This window comes from Taeniopygia guttata, chromosome 4 (genome assembly GCF_048771995.1).
Source record: "Taeniopygia guttata chromosome 4, bTaeGut7.mat, whole genome shotgun sequence".
Classification (NCBI taxonomy): Eukaryota; Metazoa; Chordata; class Aves; order Passeriformes; family Estrildidae; genus Taeniopygia; species Taeniopygia guttata.
The window spans coordinates 8,670,797-8,692,832 of NC_133028.1; the positions used below are offsets into that span (position 1 = coordinate 8,670,797).

Consider the following 22,036-nt stretch of genomic DNA (forward strand, 5'->3'; position numbering starts at 1 on the left):
GGCTCATGCGGTGGGATGCTCCCTTCTTCAACTGGGAAAAACAAATTCTGATTGTTGGGGCAGGATAGGGATGGGAGAGCAATGCTTTTCCCAGACCAGAGGGTTTGAAAGGGACTAGGGAGGCTGAGAATGCCATGCAAACCTTCTTCTTACCAGGAGGCAGGTCCTTGCCTGAAGTGGGTGGTGCTGTTGGGTCGTGGCTCTCCAGTGGAAGCTGAGAACCAGCTCCTGTTCTTGTGAAAGGCTCTGTTGGTGCTGCTCATAACTCCACCATAGGCTGAAAGGAATTTTAAATGTGCTGTCAGCTCATTTTTCCTTCCAGTCCCATTCAGTCACTGCTCCTTCCCTCCTGCACTGCTCCAGTGTGGGGTCTTTGGGATTACTATAAAGAGTCATCCCAGAAAAACAGAGGGACTCACCACAGCTGCTCGTAAAACCAGCCCTGACAGGGCTGGTGGGCACTCTGTGAGCAGCAAATCCTGCCTTTGCCTGTGCAGCCTGCAGGGAGGAGGTGGTTCAGCAGTGCAGAACAGCTCCAGGAGTGAAAGGTGCCACTTGCTGTTCCCATGCCTTGGATCAGGCTGGCTGCAGAGAAAACTTACATTTCAATTTACATGTATGAGACACGCATAGAGACCACCAGTGTGGGTTGCCAAATTATCAGTTATTAGGCACATCACTGCACTTTTGGGGTAAAAACCCCACTTTCCTGGTCACCAGATAACATGGAGAAATGTTTATTCCCTGGCAGTAACTTAGGGTAAATTTCAGGGGTTGCTGTGTTCCTGATGAATACATGGAGAACTACTCCTGTATGTGGCTGTGCTGAATTTCTGAGCACAGAACCAGGGCTTCCTGCCATCTTGTACTCCTTGGGGTGGTTTCAGAGGTTTTGTTGCTAGTTTGTTTTCATTTTTAAGATAGTTCTGTACTGTTGCAGCAGGGAACTTCAGTTTGGGTATTTTAATGAATAAAATACTTTATCCCACCTCTATATAATAATCTTCAGATATATAGGACTTTATGAGCATTTTAAGACAAAAATGCATTGTAAGAAAGAACACAGGAAGGGCTAAGATTTGAAGATTCAGACAAAGAAGTTTGTAATGATTCTTACTTTCTTGAAATGTAATAGCAACATTTTCATTGATTTCAGTGGCAGCAGGATGCCAGTCTACTTAAAAGAGGAAAAAAAAAGTCATTTAACAAAAAAAATCTGTATCAACTTCACATCTACTTCCCTCCTTTTGCATCAGTTCCCAGTATCAACCTGAGCAGAACAGTCATGTGCTATTTCCATGCTCCACTTTCCCCTTCAACAGCTCTCTGGCAACTTATTTTACAAAATATGGGAAAACTCCTTCCCCAAAGGGCTGTAAAACCATGGATTCGGTTGCCAGGGCAGGCCACCCATTCCTCTCAGCAAGGGCTCTTGGCTCAGCCCACAGTACCATAGTTGTTTTCAACTGAGACTGAGCTGATAAGGGGATTTCCTTTCAAGTGGAAAAGCATAAACTATATTTATATGCAGATAATTTCCTATTTGTTGGGTTTAGCTTAACAGGCTGAATTTCTGGCCTGTCTCTCCAGTGCTCTTCAACCACATGAAACATTCACAATTGTCCGGGTGGGAGTTGTTTTGCCAGAAGCTGGAGAGATGCCACAGTGCAGCTGCTGTGGAAGGCAGAGGTGGAAGGACATGGCCAGTCCTCCTTACTCTGCTTTTTCTGGAAGGAGCTAACACAGATCACAGCACCTGCCTAGCATTTGCTACCACATTCATTACAGGTACTTGTGCCACTGACCCATCGTTTGTCCATTACCTGGGAAAAGCACATTATTTTCATCAAAAATTTTAAAAGAGAAATCCCTGAAATATAACTAACGCCTACTGAGCCACCTGAGGACTTAGTCATTTTGCAGGCAAGTAGGACCATGCTCAGCTAAGGAGCAGGAGAGATTGGATTACATGAGTAGTAGAGGAAGGATTTACTGAAAAAGCTGGTAGAAGACTCCCAAACTATTAATGCCCAGAAGGAAGGGAATATCAAACCAGCAGTACTTCATGTTCATCTGGGAAACCTGCTTCATTCTTCTCTGCAGGGATTTCCAGAGAATGAGACCCCAGTTCACAGCAAACTGATAATTATTAGTCTTCTCTGTATCCATTTACTTGCAAAACACCTCAGGATCCCTCCCTGCAGGAGTTGCTCATGTTCCTTGTATTACCTGGGGGTTTTATATTGCATTCAGTTCACTGACTGCCAGAGAAGTATGCTCTTGAGGTTTAAAGATTAAGCTTTTATTTAAATATATATTCCTCTAATGTTGTACATCTGGTTTTGTTTAAACTCGTTTCAGAAATCCTTTGTTTTCTGGGTCCTTTACCGCTGGTCCGTCTAAACTCAGGCTGTGGATGTTACCAGCAGCTCTAGCTGAGCCAATGTCTTTTCCAAGATCAGGATTCTTCCAGTTTCACCCTCCTTGGAACTCATGGGCTACATCAATGTACACAAAGGTTTTGTGGAGCAACATCCTAAAGCCACCTTTGTTTTATACTCTGAAAGGCCAGAAAATAATAAAAACACCTCTGAAAGACAATAAATACCTGAATGTCTTACCCTTTTGGGGAGCCCTTAGTGCTTGTTGAGTCCTTTGATGTTTGGATCAATGTCCTTCAAGAAACCGCACATAGCTCTGGCCCACCGATCTCCAGACAATCTTCTGGTTCTGGAAAGAGGTTTTTTTTTCAGTTTTGGAATGCTGTCTGTGCCATCTTGCAGTAGGATCTTGTCTTTTTATGTCTTTCAGTTTTGGAGGTTTCTGTTCTTTTCTTTTGAGGTAGAATGTTGTGTGAAACCCCAAGAGCTCTAAGAACAGTGTTGATGGTCCTTGATGACTTGAGTTAAAGCTGAGATAATTCCTCTGCTGTGAAACAGTCATTAATCAGCCCTGAAAGTTAAAGTTAATAGAATAAGTCTTCAGAATTCAAATAGAATTTGTGCAGACATAGGCAGGTCTCCCAGGCCTTGTGTGTGTATGTACATATAAACACATACGTATGTACTCACGCATGTCTACATATATACACATGCAAACACCAATGAAAAAAGTATACATGCTGCACTCCAGCAAGAAAAATAAGAATCAATATAGAAAGTACCATCACAAAGAGACCATCTCCCTAGTCTTGTCCTCTAGAACTGAGTAACCCTGACTCTATATAAGAATTCAAATTGTGTAAAATAGCAACATTGTTTTAGCATTTGGTTTGCTGGGAACTTTTCTCTTCTAGAGTTTCTCAGCTTGAGAAAGTGACAGACTAAACAGTGGATTCCTGTACCTTGTGCAGCCATGCAAATTACATCTAGTTTTCTCATGCCCATTTTGAAATACAGTTCCCATCCTACTTAACCATGTCCTGGTGTGAGACAATACAGTATTGAGAAACACTTGAAGCTACAATAGCAGCAGCAATGCAGATCTTTTGTTTTATCATTAAGTGGAATGAATCCCTGAGGACTCAAGAGAACTCCACAGAAGCATGATGTATGCAAAAAGAGGCTGGTTATGGTAAACAAGGTTAGAGATAATGTGAATATTCAACATGCACATTCACACAATGAGTAGACAAACGCCCAGTATGATGGGAATTTTCATGAGGGAGCCTTCCTTCTTGCCTGTAAAAGAGTCAAAGGGATAATATCCATTACCATTTATGAGATTCCAGGTGGAAGAATGTAAAAATACCAATGCTCCATCCATTTGAGGCTGCACATGGACCCTGACTGAGCTACAGCAGAGACCAAAGTCTTTCACCCTTAGCATGTGAGATCCCCAACTGGAAGTCAAGTGCCAGGTAGATGTTTCTTGTTGCTCCCTGCTCTCGATGAACAGTTCATTTGCACAAGGGAATAAGCATGTCCTAATAGAGAGAGCTGGCTGGCATGAGAGCTGGGGATGAGCCTGGATCCAGAGCTCTGCACAGGAAAAGCGGCGAAGGGAGGTGGCATTCCAAAGAGCTCTTAGAAACAGGGACAGAAATCCTGGTAATAGGACCAAGTTGGCCACATTCAGGCAATCAGACCAAGCACGGGAGCAAAACCAGGTCTGGCCATAGCCTTTGACATGTCCTTTTTGAGGACAGCAGGCTCCAATCTTCTGCACTGACATCTGCAGTAAATATGTTTCTTCCTAAATGCCTGCAGTTCAAAAACAAAACTAGTCTACAAGATGTCAGTGTTCATCTTCCATGAGAGGTATATCAGTTAGGTTGTCAATTAAAAGCATTCACTGAAGGTGAGCTGTGGATAAATTAATCTAACAGGAAAGCTCCATAGGTCAACAGCTTCGTCAGGGATGAGGGAATGTCACAGCACATTGCCTGTGATTGCACATGATGGTAACACTGTCTGTAGTCACCTGGAGGCAACATCCCTGGATATGTTAATGACACCTTTGCCTGCAGCCTGCATGGTGCTATGGTTCAGCATGCTTGAGGTGAAGGTTTGTTTCTGTACTGACTACAGACCTTGTGCTACTGAAATGCCCACATGAGCATCCTGGGTGACTCCCTGTGCTTGTGAAGCATGTCCTCCTCATATAGCAGAGAAGAGCAATTGTCACACACACAAGAGTAGATGAAAATGGGTCATTCTGTAGACAGTACAAGATTACAAGCAGAGAAGGTGCAGTCTGACGTGGGACATCACCAAGATACAAACTGCTGCAGATCCTCACAGAGGCCAGCAGGATTTGGCAGTAGGGACTAGTGGGTCTTGCATGCTCTGCAGTCTAGTCCAAAAGCACCAGCTGCCCCAAGGACCACACAGCCCCAAAAGGTGGACTGTGAGCCTTCACAGCGAAGTCCTGCTCTCTGAAGCAGAGGTGGCGCAAGATGATTGAAAATCAGTTTATTGGCCAAATACCCAAATAAGAAGTAATGCTGATTTCCTGTTACCTCTGAAAAGCAGCAAAGGTGGAAAAATCACAGGTCAGCAGCAGGGTTTGGACACACTTGCAGAGTGACACTTGAAGGTAGAACCAATTAATTCAGCCATGACCAAGATAAGAAGACAATCCACATCAAACACAGCTGAATTTAGGGAAATATTCATCTTTGGCCCACTGCATTCACAGGACATAATTTGAAACTACAGGAAACACAAAAAGACACAATCACATGCATGATATGGGAAAAGCAAATCTTCATCAAACCTACCTCAGAACTTCAGGAGAAGAGATTAAAAAAATCCAGATGCTCAGAAATACTCTGTTTACCCCTCCCTCAGATGATGTTTTGTTGCTTAATATAATGTTTAAAACAGTCTATTATTGGCTGATGTTCTTCAACCAATCAGTTCACGTCTGTGTTTTTGGGGTTTTTTTGTAAAACTACTTCGTATTTATCCTCCCAGAGACTTTCTAAGCAATAGTAGATATTTTCTGAAATGCAAAAGGAATTCTGCAATTCTGAAATTCTAGTTTGGTTGGGCTTTTTTAGTTTTTCAAGATGAAGAGGAATTTGAGAGCAAAACCAGTTTACTTGATTTACTCATTAAGGCCATTTTTTATAATAAAGATACCAGATATGAATATGGAAAAATAATGATGGTTTCTCTTGTGAACTGAAAGGTACCTTTTATCCGTAAAATGTCTCAAAACAACTACAATCAAGTAATGAAAAAAAATCCTTGAATAGGAGACAACTGGTTTGTCACAATTCAGACAATTATTTGTTATGCAAAAGCAACTCCTATTTTAAAAGTCAGTGCAGGATATTTGGGAATGTTCTCAAGAGCTCTGTTCCCATCTCTGCAGAAACATAAAATTACATTTTTTGACCATTTGCATCACAACAACGGGTCAAGCATTCCAAAGGCACCATGGCTGGGTGCAGGAGCTGCTTCTGCCAGAAATCGTAGACATTTTACGTCATGCACATTCTGGTGTTTCCCATTACTGTTTTCTTTCAGTTTAGGGATAATCCAAGATGTATGCCTCTTGCCATTTAAAACTAAGAGAAAAGCCACAACAGTATTTTCCATGTAAGCCAAAATCTTTCACATGTGCCAACTGCCAAAGCAGACAAAAGAGCTTTGATCATAGTCAGACACCATAACTAGCTACTTGTTTTAATTACAGAAAGTTTTAACTATTATTACACGACAGGCTGGCACATTCAGCACATGACATAATTTTTGAAAGCTTTTCATTTCTCTCAGCACAGCTCCAGCCCTAGGCTATTCCACTCACAGCAGAAGCATCAGTTTGAATGAAGCCAGGGAGATATCACAGACTAAGACCTACAAAACCCAACCAATCCCACTCCCAGCTGGGTTGGAAGAACATCATTCTCAGTGCTCCAGCCAGGGCAGAGCTGTCAACTGCCTACAGACTGTGTTTTCTTTTGTTCTTTTAATTTTTCAGGATGAAAAAATTCTGAGCCTCTGGTGTTTTGGGATATATTGCTTATTGCTTTTACTTGATGTTGTCCTTCTATTTATAGTACATTAGCTGTTTTAAGTGGCAGATAAACTAACCCCCAAAACATTGTGTGTTTTTGTGCCTGAATCACTGTCAGACCACAAAAAAAAAAAACCCCAGTCATGGCACAGGTCAACCCAAACATTTTTACAGGTATTCCTGGGCTAGTACATGTTTTCATCTCTCTTAGCAATATTGAATTTTTTGGCAAAGCTTTCTGTGAACAAATTTGCAAAAGCAAAAAAAAAGGGCTGTGACGGTCCTAAAAAAGGCTCTGTGATTTCTATTTGAACAAATGCTTATGAAGACTCATTTTCTCAGAGCTCTGAAGCTCTAATCCTCATCTATTCAGCCCACTGGAGAAAAACACCAAATCACATCCCCTATCACTACATCTAATTTCAAATTAAATCAAATAAGCGTAGTAAAGAGAATAAACACAAACAATTAGTGGCAACGATAACGATAGGAACTGGTTTGAAAGAATATCTTTCCTTTGGAAAACACTGGAAAGCAGTGTCAGAGTTTAATTTCAGAGATTTCTGTTTAATGTCAGAGATTAATTTAACAGCCATTAAAACATCTTATTAACTCAAGTGCTAATTGAGTGCTTGGCAGGAATAACACAGCACTGCCAACCATACACATAAAAATGGCTAGAATGTGAAGAAATTATGTGGTTTAACATTTTATTACTTTTATAACTTGCTAATATAGGTTCAGCTGGCTTAGGTGGCCTTACCTACCTCCTTTGTACCTTTTTGAAGATGTCATGCTCTGATGGCACAAAGTCTCAACTGTTCTTAGGAAAAATTAAATCCTTTTGGCTGAAATCTTCCATATTGGGCTGAAACACATGCTTTGCAGTGATGCCAGAGTTTGCAAGCAGAAAGGTGCAAACTGCCGAGCTTTGGGAATTCTCAGTGCCATGACTGCTGCCATGATGGGCACTGAGAGAGGCAAGGTGGGCACTGAGGGAACACCTGGCTCAGCTGTTCCAGTAAAGGACCCATGACAATGCTGACCACACTGACCACCACCCCCCCAGGACTGGTATTGAGTTCCAGAGTAGCAGATTGTTTTCTTGTACATGGATATCTGCAGTCTGTAGGGAAAATTAGACTAGCAATGCTCCTTCCTTTATATTTGACTCCCAACAGCAATGGTTTGTGGTTAACACATGCTGCTTCCTGGGTCCTCTCATCCCTTTCACTCATAGCCTGTGAATGCATCCTACCATGGCTCTAGACGTGGAGAAGATGGCCACAGATTGCTGTATTTTGCTTTTGCAGAAGTACGGAGATCACCTCCACCCATTCCTCCACCAGCACCCACAGTAGGAGGAAAGCAATTAGTTTTTCCTGACCAAGCAAAGCCAAGGCACCATATAGCCTGAATTTAGCTTGAGACCTCAAGGGAAGTATGTCCCACTACTGGAAGTGTTACAGGCACACTCAGCTCCAAATCGCTCCCTTGATGACTGCAAATGGACGGTAAGGACCTCACTCCTTTAGGGCAAGCCCAACTTTCAAGTCACATCACCTAAATTGAGCACAGGCAGGAGATAATTTTAGCTCATCCCACCCTAAACACGACACATACTTTGAGATCAAGTGAGAGCAAACAATGCAGATGAGAAGTTTAGGGTCATGAAGTTTGTCAAGTTTTAAAACACTTCAAGTTGTTTTCTAGCCCTCAGCAGGGACACACCCATAGCAAAATGTGTTTAGATACACAGAAAGCAATGGATGAAACCCAAATTTATGGGCAAGCCACTGGCTGACCGAAGCCCCCAACTTGTGTGTGGCTGCAGCACATGCTCCCCTGTGCTGGGAGTCTTTGTTGTGATTGCTGTACCTGCAGTGAGCCTGGCTTCCTCCAGCTCAGCAGCTGCAGCCATGGTGGTCGGTGGTCTCACACACAGCTGCCTCAAGCCTATAGTCAGGAGCCCCTGAAAGGTTATTTAGCTCAAGCATAAAAGCTGCTCAACTGGCCTTGATGAAGCTCCAGTGAAGCATGAGCCAAGCAAGAGTGACCAGGGCAGGACTGGGAGGTGTATCTAGGACAATGTTCAGGCTGCCAGGCTTGCACAGGTACTCAGCACAGGTTATAAAGTGCTTCAAGTTGTCTACTCCATGAGGAGCCTTGTTCAGAGGAGGGAGGAAGTTTTGCTGCATGTCATGTCCCCCAGCCACCTAGAAATGACCAGCCACCAAATAAGTAGTGCTTATTAATAAACTTGCTTAAGGAAATTGGCTGGAGTCTTACTTTTCATTGTGCTGAATGAATGGAGCTAAATATAATCCAGAGCTCGTTTCGCTGGGTAACAATGCAAGAGAGACTTCCTGTTCCAGCAGAAATCCCTGAGTTTAAAAGTAGAAGCTTCTCTAGGCTGGGTGAAATTCTTCAAATCTAAAGAAACACCGAGGTGACTCTCTAAATTCCTCTGTCCTCCCAAGTAGAGATATTATTTTAATACTCTGTGTGAGGAGTAACGAAGTATTTCTCTTAGAACCCAGCTGAAAGCACAAGTTGTTTTAATCAATGAGCTCTCAGATACAAAGGTACTTCTTGGCTTAAGACCCAAATTCAGTAATTATTTTTTCAGCTGAACTGGAATAAAGACATTATTTAAACATGTATCTGTCATCTCACGCTGCCTGCGGCTGGCTGTTGGATATCTATTTATCAGCAGCACTGTGGCAGCTCCTTATGTAAAAGGAAAACAACATAACCATTTCCTCGCATGATTTCATTTCGGGATTATGCCTCCTTACTCCTCCTTCCCTGGAGCATCCTGTTAGGAGATGGTTTCAGGTGCTAACAGAGCCCATGGTGGTTGTGCAAGTGCACGCTGGTCTTTGCAAACAGTGTTTGTGTGGCAAATGTGCAAAACAGAGGGCCTCAGATTTTGATTTTTTTGCTCAGTACAAAATGAATCACTGTCTGGTTGGGCTACAGGAGAGAGGAGATCACTAGAAAACAGTAATGGCATCACTGCCAGGGCTGGGATTCTGGAGATTGAGCCATGTAAAAATACTTTAATCCTGCCAGCTCCTCTCCTTTATTTTGCCATTGGTTATATTACAGACCCATCAACTTTCTGAATAGTTTTCCAGGATCAGCTTTGATCGTACAATGCTGCCAGTGTGAGCAGCCTCCATGCAAAGTGTTGCTGTAGGAGAACAAAGACCTAATCTATGAGCCCTTTTCTTAGCTCTGCAGGTGCAAAATCTGATTTTTTCCCTGTGGGGCAGTGCCATGCATAATGGACCGGAACTCAGTGTTGCAAATAAATACTGACTGTTCTCCTCCTGTGTGTAGCTGCAAGATGGTGTTGGACTGCATTCAAGCCTCATGGGACTGTGGTGATTCCCTTAGAGGAGGAGGTCAAGTTGGTCAGGTGAACCACAGTTGTTGTGGGTGGGGTAGTGAACACTTAAAGGGTGGTAGAAGTTTTAGGAGGCTTTAAAGCCAGAATAATATTTGGTGAAACCCATGGGCAGAGCCAGCTTGGTCCATTTACTTCACAACCTGGTGTCAAGGCATTTGGTCAAGCAGGAGGCAGAAACTAGTGGGGTGAAAACAGAGATGTGTGTTGGAGGGGGAGGGTGGGCCAGAGGTCATGATCTCAGGGTAGGAGTGAAAAGAGGTTTGAAAGAAAAGATACTCTGGGCATCTGATAGGGAGATACTGATGATCTCTTGGATGTCTCCTGTACAGGAAGGTTCCTTGGAGGCTCCTGAGAGGCCATGGCCTTGCTGTGCTCCTGTGCCATATCTATAGGGATTGCATAGACAGGCAGCTGGCTCTGCAAGATTTAAATATGACTGCAACAACCAATTTGCTAATCCTCTGCTTCTGATGGGCTGCAGGTGTACACAGATAATAGACAGATCACCTTACCTCCACCAGCGAGATCTGGGGCATCGCTGGTCTTTTCAAGGCTGGGTGACAGCCACACTGCTGCAGAGGGCATCACTGAGGGGCAAAACACCTTGGTAAGCCTTCAACCCAAGGCAGCAGCACCCAGGTGCAAACTACTGCCTTGAGCATAATTCCATCTGAGCTGAACCTGCAAGAGAAAGTCAGCATTATCAGTTTCAGTTGCTCCTGCAGCTCTGGTGAGTTTGATAGTTAGGAGCAACCTTCAAAATCTGTATGTGTGCTCTCTGTACCACCTGTCCACCTGAAAGTGGCCTTTCAGCCTGGAGCAGCACCATGCAGCACTTTCCCTCACTGTCCCATGACTGTGGTTCACAGGGGACTTTCCCCACAGTCGGGCTACCTCTACCTGCTGGATGATGAACACATAATCTGGATCTTGGGCTGTCCCATTGGGCAGAGCCTGAGAAGCTCTGGCTCAGCCACAGTCCCTCAGTGTGGGGAGAGCTTGAGAAACATAGGGCACACTGCTGTCCATGAGTAACTGAGATAGCTTCTGTACCTCAGTCAGGCCCTGCAGAACCCTCCAAGCTGTGGGGAGCAGCAGGAGGATACAGGAGCAGATTTTGTGCTCTCACCCTTGCTTTGATGCTCGTGCCTAATGAGTTAATCAGCTGCTTGTTGTCGCGCCTGAAATATAAATAACAAACAAGCAGAGGATGAACTGGTAAAATAACAACAAACAACCAGAGGATGAACTGAAACAAGCAAAACATTTTCTGGCATGTGCTCCCTTGACTGCAACATCAAAGATCATATTAAGATTTTTGTAGAAGGTTATTTCTCTGGGTTTCTTAGCTCCGAAATTATCAGGAGTGTCAAAATCCATTTGCAGGCAGACCTTCTGGGGAGGAGGACACTGCTGAAAGGGCAGAGATGTTTAATATTTCACGAAGGGCATGCACAGACTAATGCACAGTTCTCAAAACATCCTCATTAAAATGCTTTAATTAACATTGGTTCAAACACTAGCAGACTTGGAGATTCACATATCTCAGATACTTTGGGGGTGCTGTGCACTGCTCAGGTCCCAGTGGGAGCATCCTTTCCCTCTGCCAGGGGAAGGAATGCATCTTGACCCCCCTCACAATGTCCTTCTATCACCATGTTGAGATTCCTCCTCTCAAAGGGCCAATAAATATTTTTTACCCGACAACATGCCAGCCAAGTAACCATTCAGGCAAGAGCAAACGAAGTCCACAGTGTAAAGGGAGCAGCAGAGATGATCCTTTCCCTTTCAAAGGCTGTAGTTTCAGTTCCCCAACGTCACTAATCTCATTAACCAACTACCTGGCACCTGAACTAGGTACCCCCCTCTTCCCACACAGGCACAGAGAGTGCTTCCCAGCCCTTGGCCACCTTGTCTGTATTTTGGAGAGAGGACAAAGAGAGGGCTTCAGACCAAGCCAGACAACAGAAAAGCAGGGGCACAACCCGATTTATATGAGGTCTTTTTTAAAATGGACAGAAGATGCTTCTTTTCTCACCCAGAAGAGACAGAGTACCTTACACTTTGTGAAAACCTGAGTTAATTCATGAAAAAAGAGATGTAGGGTAAAGTGGGTGGAAAAATATCCCCAGTGTTTATTGTTCCTTGGGCCAGGAAGGATTCTGCTCCAGGGGCGTGTGGTTATGCAAGAGCTGAATATCCACAGTGACCTGGTGCTGCCCACCTCATCCCCATCACAGGCACTCACTTCCATCCAGCAGCTCCACCCTGCCCTGAAATGTGCAGCTGGACAAAACACAGGGAAAGGTCAGGGCCTAAAAGTGCTAGCAAGACCAACCAAGTTTCCTGACAGCAGCAGCCCATGAGGAAGTGTCCTTTGCCACCAGCCACTTTATCTAAGAGATAAAGAGGAAAGGGCTGCTCTCTGGGCAGATTGCTGCCCTTCCCAAGCACTGCTGCCACCCCACAGCAAAGCCATTGAGGAGCTGGGTGGCAGCTCGTTCTGCACTGCCTTTTACAGTGATTATTAACCAGGCTGGAGTCACGTTCCCAGCAACTTCCTTTGGTCAGCGCTGACATAGCAGCAAACCATGTGTCATGAGAGTTGGCACTGGTGAGTCAGGTCTGCTGAGTGAGTGCCTGAATGACTCCATCCTAGCACGTAGATTGGCTGGAAGATCCATCCCTGCACATGGATCTCACTGGAGGATGCTATCCCAGCATGCAGAGCAGCTTGCACTTCAACCTACAATAGATATGAATTTCTACTCCAGAGAAAATACATTTTAATTATGCAAACTCTATGCGCATTTTTAAAACACAGGGAAAGAAAAAGCAGGACCCAGTACTTATCTTTTTGTGAAATCATTATTCATTTGAAATACACGGATAATTAACCACATTATCATGCAAATTTAAGTGAATTGAGCTGGCTGAATTAAAGAGACTTCACCTACCTAACCATAAAAATTGCAACACGAAGCTGTCGCAACGAAGCTCTGAGCACTATTTTTAGTGCAGCACTGTAAGAGGGCCTGTAGGAGGGCATCTTCCAAAGGAATGCAGACGGTATCTTTGAGGAGGAATTCATCCTTAGGAAACCATTACTAGCTCTCACGAATGGCCGAGGGACATTTTTCTGGCTGGACTGGAGTTTATACACAGAGAGCCACATGCACCAACAAAAAAATCATGACTCATTGAATTTAAGAACACTTTACTGAAGCCAAATTTTCAAGTGCTCCTCCCTCTGCTCCTGGTCCCTTAGCTCGCCATCCTTGGGGCACACCAACCCTTTACTGGTGAAAAAAACTAAGTTAAAAATTCTTATTTATTGCATCTGAATGAAAGCTGTTTAGCCTTTTCAGAATTACTGTTCTACAAAGCGCTCATGCCATACTTTTATTCACCTGAAAAATACCCAGCTACTGAGATGAACTTCTTTCCATTTTCTGTGGTTTTACAGCATTGCATCTTTGACTGTAAGGCCTCAGGCACCAATGCTTGAAGAGGACATGCACAAAGAGTTCCCCTCATCAAAAAAGGACAATTAAAATCCAATGGTGATTGGACCCTGAATGGTGATTTTTCCAAAGATATTTTTGTTCTTGTTTGGTTTTTTTGTTCTTTGGGTTTTTTTTTTTTTTTTTTTTTTTTTTTTTTTTGCCTGTCCACACATTAACTTTGATCTCTGTAAGAGAGTACAGCTCATGCTTAGTTCTTGTTCAGTTGCAGCCTTGTGTGGGGTACCTCTTTCTGGTCATCCTTCCAGGACACTGACAGGTATTTCTGGCACACTGGCATTGCAGAATCACAGAGACACAGCACGGTGGCTGATTGCAGATGCTGTGTTAATGAACACTGTCCTTAGACATTCACAAACAGCTAAACCTGGCTATCTTTGCCCCAAGTACCTTCAAAGACATAAACTGAGAATAGGCCTGTCCAAGCTGAAATGTTAACACATCCAAAGCATCAAAATCATTAAATGAGTCACATTTAACTCACATTTTACTGATAAAAAGTACTTAGCAGCCTCATCTTTGAAAAAAGTCACAAATGCTATATAAATGGACATTTGGAGATTAAGTTTTCTGGGTGCTTTTAGACGCATCACCCTCACTCTCTTCCTCCCTTGCATATCTTACCTCAAAAACATTTGACCCCAGACACTGTATTCAGGAATCTTTAGAAGAAGGAGAATCCAGGCGTTCCCATCTCCATGAAAGTCACTGGGACTCTGGTTGCCCAAGTGACTTCAGCAAAAAAGGACTTCAAAGCCTTTAAAAATAGTACAGCTGAAAAACATAAATAAATGTTTATTTAAAAGCCTAGGATTTTAAAATACTTAACTACTTTTTTTTTATGGAGATGTTTGCACTTATCAGCTTTATCCTATGCTTCAAAGGGCAACCAGTGGTGGTCAGCTTGGCTGCCTATCCCTAACACCAGCCCTTCCTTCTAATTTTACCTCTCGCTTGAAACTTGGTTTTGAGTGCACATCCAGGGGAGGAAAATTTACATTTTCTGACATGTCTGCAAAATGCCTGCCACAATGTCTAAGTCCTCTAGATGAAATAGTAAGAAGAAGAAGAAGAAGAAGGACGATTCTCAGTGTACACAGTGTGCAGCGAGGCAGCTGAGAGCCCGACTGCCAGCAGCTTTGTAGTCTGACATCTAATTACCAGCAAAGGAGAGGGTGGAGGAAGGCCAGCTATAGCAGAGGAAGAGGGAAAAGCTCCTGGGAGAAAACCAGAGTGCTTTACAAGGTGGAGATGCTCTGTTCACCTGTGCTTAATGAAGATGCTGTGACTAAACACTTTTAAGGTATCACTCCAGAGAAATTCCTTAGTTTCTATTGGGAAAGTTTGTCTGGGTAGATCTGAGGTCCTTTTCTGCTGCTTAGGGAATTCCACAGGCTGGCACAGACCACAGAACACCCCTAAACATCAGCAGAAATCAAGAAGCAGTAAATGAACAGGGATTGCCGTGCCATCAGGGAATGACAGGAGGTGGACACAGGCTGCACCAAGAGCAGGCACAGGAAATCTGCTGAGTCCCAAACCCCTCTGATTTATTGCCTTGGTGCAAACCATCTGCCCAGCACATGGTCAGTCAACCTGATGCCTCTAAGAAATCCCACCTGAAAAACCCAGCAAGCTGAGACATAGGGCAAAAGGGATCACTTGGGTCATAAATACAACTCTGTTTTTCTGCAGGGAACTGAGCTACATATTTCACTCAGAATGAGTGAGTGGGTGAGCTGGTGAGGGATATGGGTAGGGGTTTTTGTTTTATGGGAAAAAATCCACAATTTTGGAATTTGTTTTCTACTTCGAAGCAGGTAATAAATTTGTCATGGATTGCAATTCCAAAATTGCTTCACATGAGGTAGATCAAAGTGGTTGGCGTGTATGAAATTTGGTGCAGGCCTTTAAAAACCATAAATTATCTTTTTCTATAAAACTGGAAGACATTGAACCAAAACATTCCAAAATATAGGAAAATCTGAAGCAATTTGAGTTTACTTAAATTTTGTCCAATTCAAAGCACTTCTTCAAGAGAATTCTTTTCCGAACACATCAGCATTTCCAAGCAGAAAAAACACTGTTCCTGTTTCCCATCCCTGGTGTTGTTCTTGCACCTCTGCTCAAAAACCCCTAAAAGTTTTGAAGCTGGAGAAGGTGGCCTGTGCTGGAAGCAGCTTTGGGGAACATCTCCCATTTGCTGATGTGAGCCCTGGACCTGCTGGGATCTCCTGGAATCCCCAGATCAGACACCCAAGCATTCCCCCAGAGTCTTGTCAGCCAGGCACACATGGCCAGCTGGTTTCTGTCACCACAGGCAGAGCCGGAGGCCACCGCACACAACAGAGGTAGCTGCCTCTGCACACAACAGCACCCTGACAGGCATTTTCTTGTCACAACAAATTACCCTGAAGTGCCCTAAAATATTCAGTTTGCTGGAAGGAATTGGAGAAATGTGAAGACATAGGATGTATTTTGCTGAGCTGACCAGAAAATCCTTCCTGCAAACAGTCAGGGCATGATGTAGCACAGCAGCAGAAGGTGTGAAGGAGATGAAGGCACAACAAAGCAAATGTTTTGCAGTGACATTTGTCCTGGAGTGTAAATTAAGAGCTGGAAGGGCTTGGTGACAGTCCAGCACCCACCAGCAGCGGGGTCTGTATCAGGAGCCAGACGCGACAGTCCAGCCTGCGGGACCAGCTGCTGAGGAGATGCCAAAGGTAGTATAAAAATAAAGCACTAATCAGGTTGAGAAGGCTGAGTATTTAATCACTATGTCTTGATCAATGACTAGAAAAGCATGAGCAAGGAGAATTTCTGTTTTGTTAGGAGCTGTTTTCTGATTGATAGTTTGCTGGGCTTGGGCAAATACCTTCCGTTGACTTAAGTCTTGAGAGAACTTTGTGTGAGCTCTGGGCTGCACTATCCCCCCCCCACTTGCTGGCATCTTTGCTCCTTTTGGTGCAGGACAGCAAAACACAGCATTTTTACAGAAAAAAAATACATAAAAACACATGGCTGGCCCAAAACCTGTAAGAAGCAACAGGTTTGGTGCTCAGCTCCTCTTCTGCCTAACTGGCCCACGTGGAAAGGCAATCAAACCCTTTGCTGCCACAGGAAAAGAAGCTTCACTCCATCTGAGTGACTTGACAAACTCTGTCCTAGGAGATTTGTTATTTAAGGGACATTTCACTGAGCACACGGCTGGGTTTGGTTCTTAAGGCTTTGCATCTCAGGGAGACAGGCAGGGAAAGGGCAGGGAGAGGAGCCTGGCAGGGGCAGAGCGTTGGCAGCGCGGTGCTGGTGCCACTGCTGGAGCCACGGTGCTGGCCCCCCTCCGCAGGCTGTAGGCAGGCACGGGGCAGCTTCACACCCTTGTCCACACATTGGGACAACCTATGGATGCCACAGGACAACCTGTGGCATCCAGCAGCAGCCGCTCCCGCAGCACGGATCCTCAGGCTGCTTTCCCACAGCTGAGCCAAGGAAAGCTCTCCACACACGGAGGGATGGCACAGACACGGTGCCCAGCTCGGCGCTGCCGTGGGAAAGCCTTTGATGTGACCACATCTCCCAGGGCCGCCTGCCGGACTCCACTTGGGTACCTGCCCTTGTAAACATCGGCGCACGCAGAAGCCACATCCTGTCACCCCCTTGAGCAATCTCGGGCCATCCCCTCCGTGGGCACAGCTCAGGGAGGTTGCGACACGCCGGGAGCGCCACGTCCGTGTGGGGCAATGCGGAGTCGGCCCCGGCTCCATCCGCCGCACGCACCCGGGGTTTTCATTTTCAACTGGCCAGCACAGACTACGTGCATCGGGAGATGGTTTCTGCAAGTAATTCTTCTCTCCACAGGAACATATATCTGACTTTGTAATTCATGCATGCCTGGGAAGTTCAATCCAGTCCCACTGGAGTAGCAAGCTTGGTGGGAGTTTATTTATTTAAAAGAGTGCGTGCAGTAGCGTGGAAAAAAAAAATCTATCAGAAACCATAAATCTTATTTCTAACCTAGCTTTGCTTTTCTTAAAAGATGGTCTCGAGAAACTGCTTTTAAAATGTGGCTTCCATGTAACCTCAGCTTTTTTAGTATTGCAATCCCCAGATTGCAGAGCAGCGTTATAGTACAATAATTAAAACATTTACAAAATGAAGATAATCTATGGCTGATCCAAGTTTCTATAGAAATTTGGAGGCCATGCTGTATGCAGCTGTTCCCAACTAATGTAAAGGTTGGCTGTAACTTCTGAGCCCATTTGTAACTTGGGGGATAATTTATCTGTTCTGTTTACACAGTTCTCAGCTTGCACATCCCTAGAGTGCAACATTTCTATGATTCCCAAGCAAAAGGGTGCTTCATCCTCTCAGCTCAGCCTGAGCAATTAGTATTCTTAGGCTTAATGAGGCCCCTCTACTGAAATGTGTGGGTGCTTGCTCTGCTGTTGTAGACATTGCACTGAATGATATCTACCAGAACAAGAGATGCACATGGGGTGGACCGCAAACCCTTGCTCACACTGGCCTGTTGTACCCCCAGATTTGGCAGAGGCTCTGCCAGATGATGGGCTGTGGGTATGGGCCCATAGCTTTGGTTCCTGCTAATGGGTTTTGGTGAGCCTGTGAAGCGTAAACAAAGAACAGAGGAAGTAAAAAAAAAAGGCAGTTTTACCCCAGGATGAGGCTGGCATCTTAAGGGTAGGAAAATAGTTCTCTGAAATTATGGACACCATTAGACCTGTCACCTTATTAACACTTTCACAGATTCACACAGATCAGGGAAGCTGTTGGATGACAAAGAAAAAGGGAAGAAACACATGAAAAATTATTTTAGATGCAATGATGCAGGACTTTTGGGGCTTATACTTTATAAATCAGGCTGATAAAATTCTGCACAGCCTGCAACTTCTTGTGGGAGAGCAGAGAGCAGGCACTTGCTACCTGCTCATCATCATGCCATGATTATGTTTTACATACACTAAATTATCTCCAGTTAGTCCATGGCTGATATAAGCAGTTTTCACTTTGCAGTGTTAAATTACTAAAGAAGAAAGTATTAATAACCCCTAAGCAAAGAAAGTTGGCCAGAGGAGCAAAGCTCCAACAGCTACACAATGGCCTCAGGGGTGTAAAATCTTCAAGCTTCATTGAAACAGCAGCATGAAAATATTCTTTTTACAAAGGCACAGAAAAACTCTGCCAGTCAGGAGTGCACAGAAGAAAATCTTTCAGCTGAAGTAAGGCCGGAGGTTCCCATCCTGAACAAATATTTAGCACCATTCACCAAATGAATCCCTTAGCATTAGTTTAAACTCAAAGACAGAAAGCCATAAAGCTTCACAGTGGGAATTGTAAAAAAGCCCAAACAACTAAAAATAAGCCAAAATACACAAAAACCCCCAATCCCAGTATTTTAATTCCTGTTTGTATTTAGCCACTTCAGGACAGCTGAGTTACAGTTGGGATGGAGGTGGTGATGGCTCAAAAGTGCCATTGATTTTAGTGAGTAACTGTATCCAGAGGTCCTCAGTCATTTCTCAGTGAAAAAAATTTGCAAATAATGATACATATCCCAAGATATTAAAAAGTCTGTCAAAGGGGCCTACAGGAATGCTGGAAAGGAACTTTTAACTAGAGAATGTAATGTCAAGACAAGGGGTAGGTTTAGATTAGATATCAGGAAGAAATTCTTTACTGTGAGAGTGAGGGCAAGGGATTTGAATACACATATGTTGTATTGCATAAGCATGTAAGCCAGGCTGAGATCAACCTGAGCTACTCTGCTTCCCCAAAGGCAGACTCTGCTCTGATGGATAGCAATGCCCTGTTCACCCTCTGGTCTCCTTGAGTTGTGTGTGGGGAGTAAGGAAGGGGTTTTGATGTAACACAAGAGTGATTTCCTAGAAGACAAGATGATTAGCTGCCTGTGCTAAAGGGCTGTTTGCAGAAGCACAGGTCTCTCTCTGTCCATGCCAGGGTTTGCAGCAATAAATCACGGGTTCACTTGGATGCATTCCTTATTGCCCATGGGAACCCTGTTGCTAAGTCACACAATTATGTCACCATGGAGCATCTATGATTTTTTTTTTCCTTTAGTTGGGTTTCTTTGGTGCCCCAGAAAATCTTCTGGGCATACAGGTTTCCTTAAGATAAAATCTTAAATTTCCAGTTACATATTACCTAGGTTTTGGTCATCATCTTACCTGTAACCTGGACAGCCCATGAAAACATGTCTTCATATGGTTCTCTTTTGGGTTTTAACAGCAGCCACTTCATCAGAGCTGCTCACTTTCTTTTTTGGGACAAAACAGATAAAATGTTATAGGGTCTAGTAGTATCTGTTTCCAGAAGTCCTACATTTCCTTATCATCATCATACACCATAACAATACAAAAATTGAACTAGTATTTATCTGAGATTAACAAACATGTCTCCTGCAACATATGAAGGAGTCTATTAGAAAGTAATTTGCAGTCTGCTTGCTTTCTATCCTAGAGAAGCTCTGGATGCCCCATCCCTGGAAGTGTTCAAGGCCAGGTTAGATGAGGCTTTGATCAACCCAGGCTAGGGGGTGGCATGCCTTCCTATGGCAGATGATCTTTAAGGTGCCTTCCAACCCAAACCACTTTGTGATTCTGGTTTGCAGGACACCACTTCTCTTACTCTGATGGCCAGTTTTGTTGTTTCTATGAGTATACTGTTTGAAAGCCAGAGTCTAAAAATCTCTGCATGTACTGAAATCTCTCCTTGTACACAAAAAGGCTTTGGTTTTTGTTTTGTTTTTTTTAATTATTTAGATTCTGGTATTTTCTTTGTGACTACTATGGCTACATACATTAAACTAGCTCTGAGGTTAGACAGCAATTAGAGCAAATGTTAAGATCATCAGCCACTCAGGTCTATTAAAGCAGAAAACTATTTTTGAGGCAATCCAAGAAACACAGCCCAGCTGGCCAACAACAACACACCTTCCTCGTAAAGATGCAGGGTTTTGTGCAGCTGCATCTGACCCCGAGCTCAGAGGAGCCCGAGTGCCAGCTAATAATGCAGCTGCAATGCAGATACATCCTGGGAGCACACTGCCCTCCAGTTTGCTTTCCCAAAAAAAGGGGGGGGGGGGTGGTGTCCAACTGTGTCCACCCAGACAGAAAGATGCAAGAGAAACCTGTTACAAAGAGCAAACTGGAGCCAGACCTGAAACGGTGACAAGATGGTGCAAGCTGGGATCCAGGAGCACATGAGTTTCTCTTGCAGAACCAGTTGTCCTCATCCCAGGCAACTTTGGTTTCCACTGGTAGGGAAGATCCTTTTTCCTATCAGAAGACAGAACATCAGACTGCATCATTTGCATGGCAGAATGCAATCCTGATTAGAAATAGCCACAAACTTCCAATTAATTACCAGCTAAAAATTACTTTAAAGAGGTCTTTAATATTTCTTTTTTTAACCTCCTCTAGTCCCATTGAAATTTAATCGAAGAAAAACTGGTGTTAAACTTCTGTGGTGTTTTAATTCACTTTAATTCTCAAATAATTCCCAGACTTTTAAGAATAAGGATTGTTGCCTAATGTTCATCCCAATGGTACCTTTCGGGCCATACTGCAAACTGCAAGGCTCCATTAAGGAGAGGGCTACATCAACAGCCCTTCTGTTGTATGGCTGCTTTGTCCAAGCAGTGTGGCCATGGTGTTCCTGGGATCCAGAGCAGAGGGGTGGGAGGACAGGAGCTACCTGGTGGGAGCTTCACAGGATCTCCATTGGCATGGGTGGAGCCTGCAACCACAGTGAAACAAAGGAGGGGTTTTGGTAACAAAACTGACCTTTATGAATACTGCTTGTATCATAAATATGTCTGCAGACCCTCACAAGATGCCTGTTGGCAAGGAGGAAGGAGCAGGACATGTGCACATACATATACAAGGCACATCAGGAGACATGGGGACTTTTAAGCACCTGTTTTAAAATATTTCAAACCATGTTCTTTTCAATTCTACTTCAGGCAGGCCTCCAGTGTGTTCCTGGCACCTGCACACTGGCTTCTCAGGGTTTAGTCCTGTAATCTGCATCCATCCTTCCCTCTCCTATTTGATCAACAAGTTTGTAAAATGCTGATTCTGCAGGGATTTTTTCCATTTTTCTCTGAAATGAAACTGTCGCATGGAAAGGAGAACTCGTCTGTTGTACCAATGTGTGAGATAAAAAGGATGCAGATTGCAGAACAGAAAAAATAGTAATAAAAACAAAAAGACATCAAGACCATCTTTAAAACAGAAACAAGATGTGTTTAATAGAGAAGAGCTAAGTACCTTGTTTATATACATCTCAAGTGCTTTTTGTTTGTGGAATAAAAAAGAAAAAAAGATAAATGGATGTTCATACTCACATGGAGACATTACAGGATCATTACACTTGTAGACTTTCTGTCTTCCCCAGTCCATTAGCATCCCATCCCCACACCTCAAGCAAGATTTCCCTGGAGATGTCACCTTCTTTCATCACATCTAATATCTAATAAAGACATTAGAGAATTTAATAACAGACTGCACAGGGAGATTTCTGTTCAAACAGCCAAGGTTGCAGCTGATGAGTTTCTACTACAGATGCTGAAGCAGAGCGACCAGGAAATCCCAGG

At 43.8% G+C, this 22,036-nt stretch overlaps 1 long non-coding RNA gene across 1 annotated transcript; it reads right to left on the reverse strand.

Annotated features, from left to right (window-relative positions):
* Positions 1 to 153: 153 nt before the first annotated feature.
* Positions 154 to 21,772, reverse strand: LOC115494906 (uncharacterized). The gene is made up of 9 exons (XR_012055511.1): positions 20,991 to 21,772; positions 20,599 to 20,717; positions 19,608 to 19,696; positions 14,029 to 14,178; positions 10,393 to 10,561; positions 4,961 to 5,153; positions 2,622 to 2,952; positions 420 to 585; positions 154 to 277 (listed from the first exon to the last, which is right to left on the reverse strand). It is a non-coding gene; the product is annotated as an uncharacterized lncRNA (long non-coding RNA).
* Between the last annotated feature and the right edge of the window lie 264 nt (positions 21,773 to 22,036).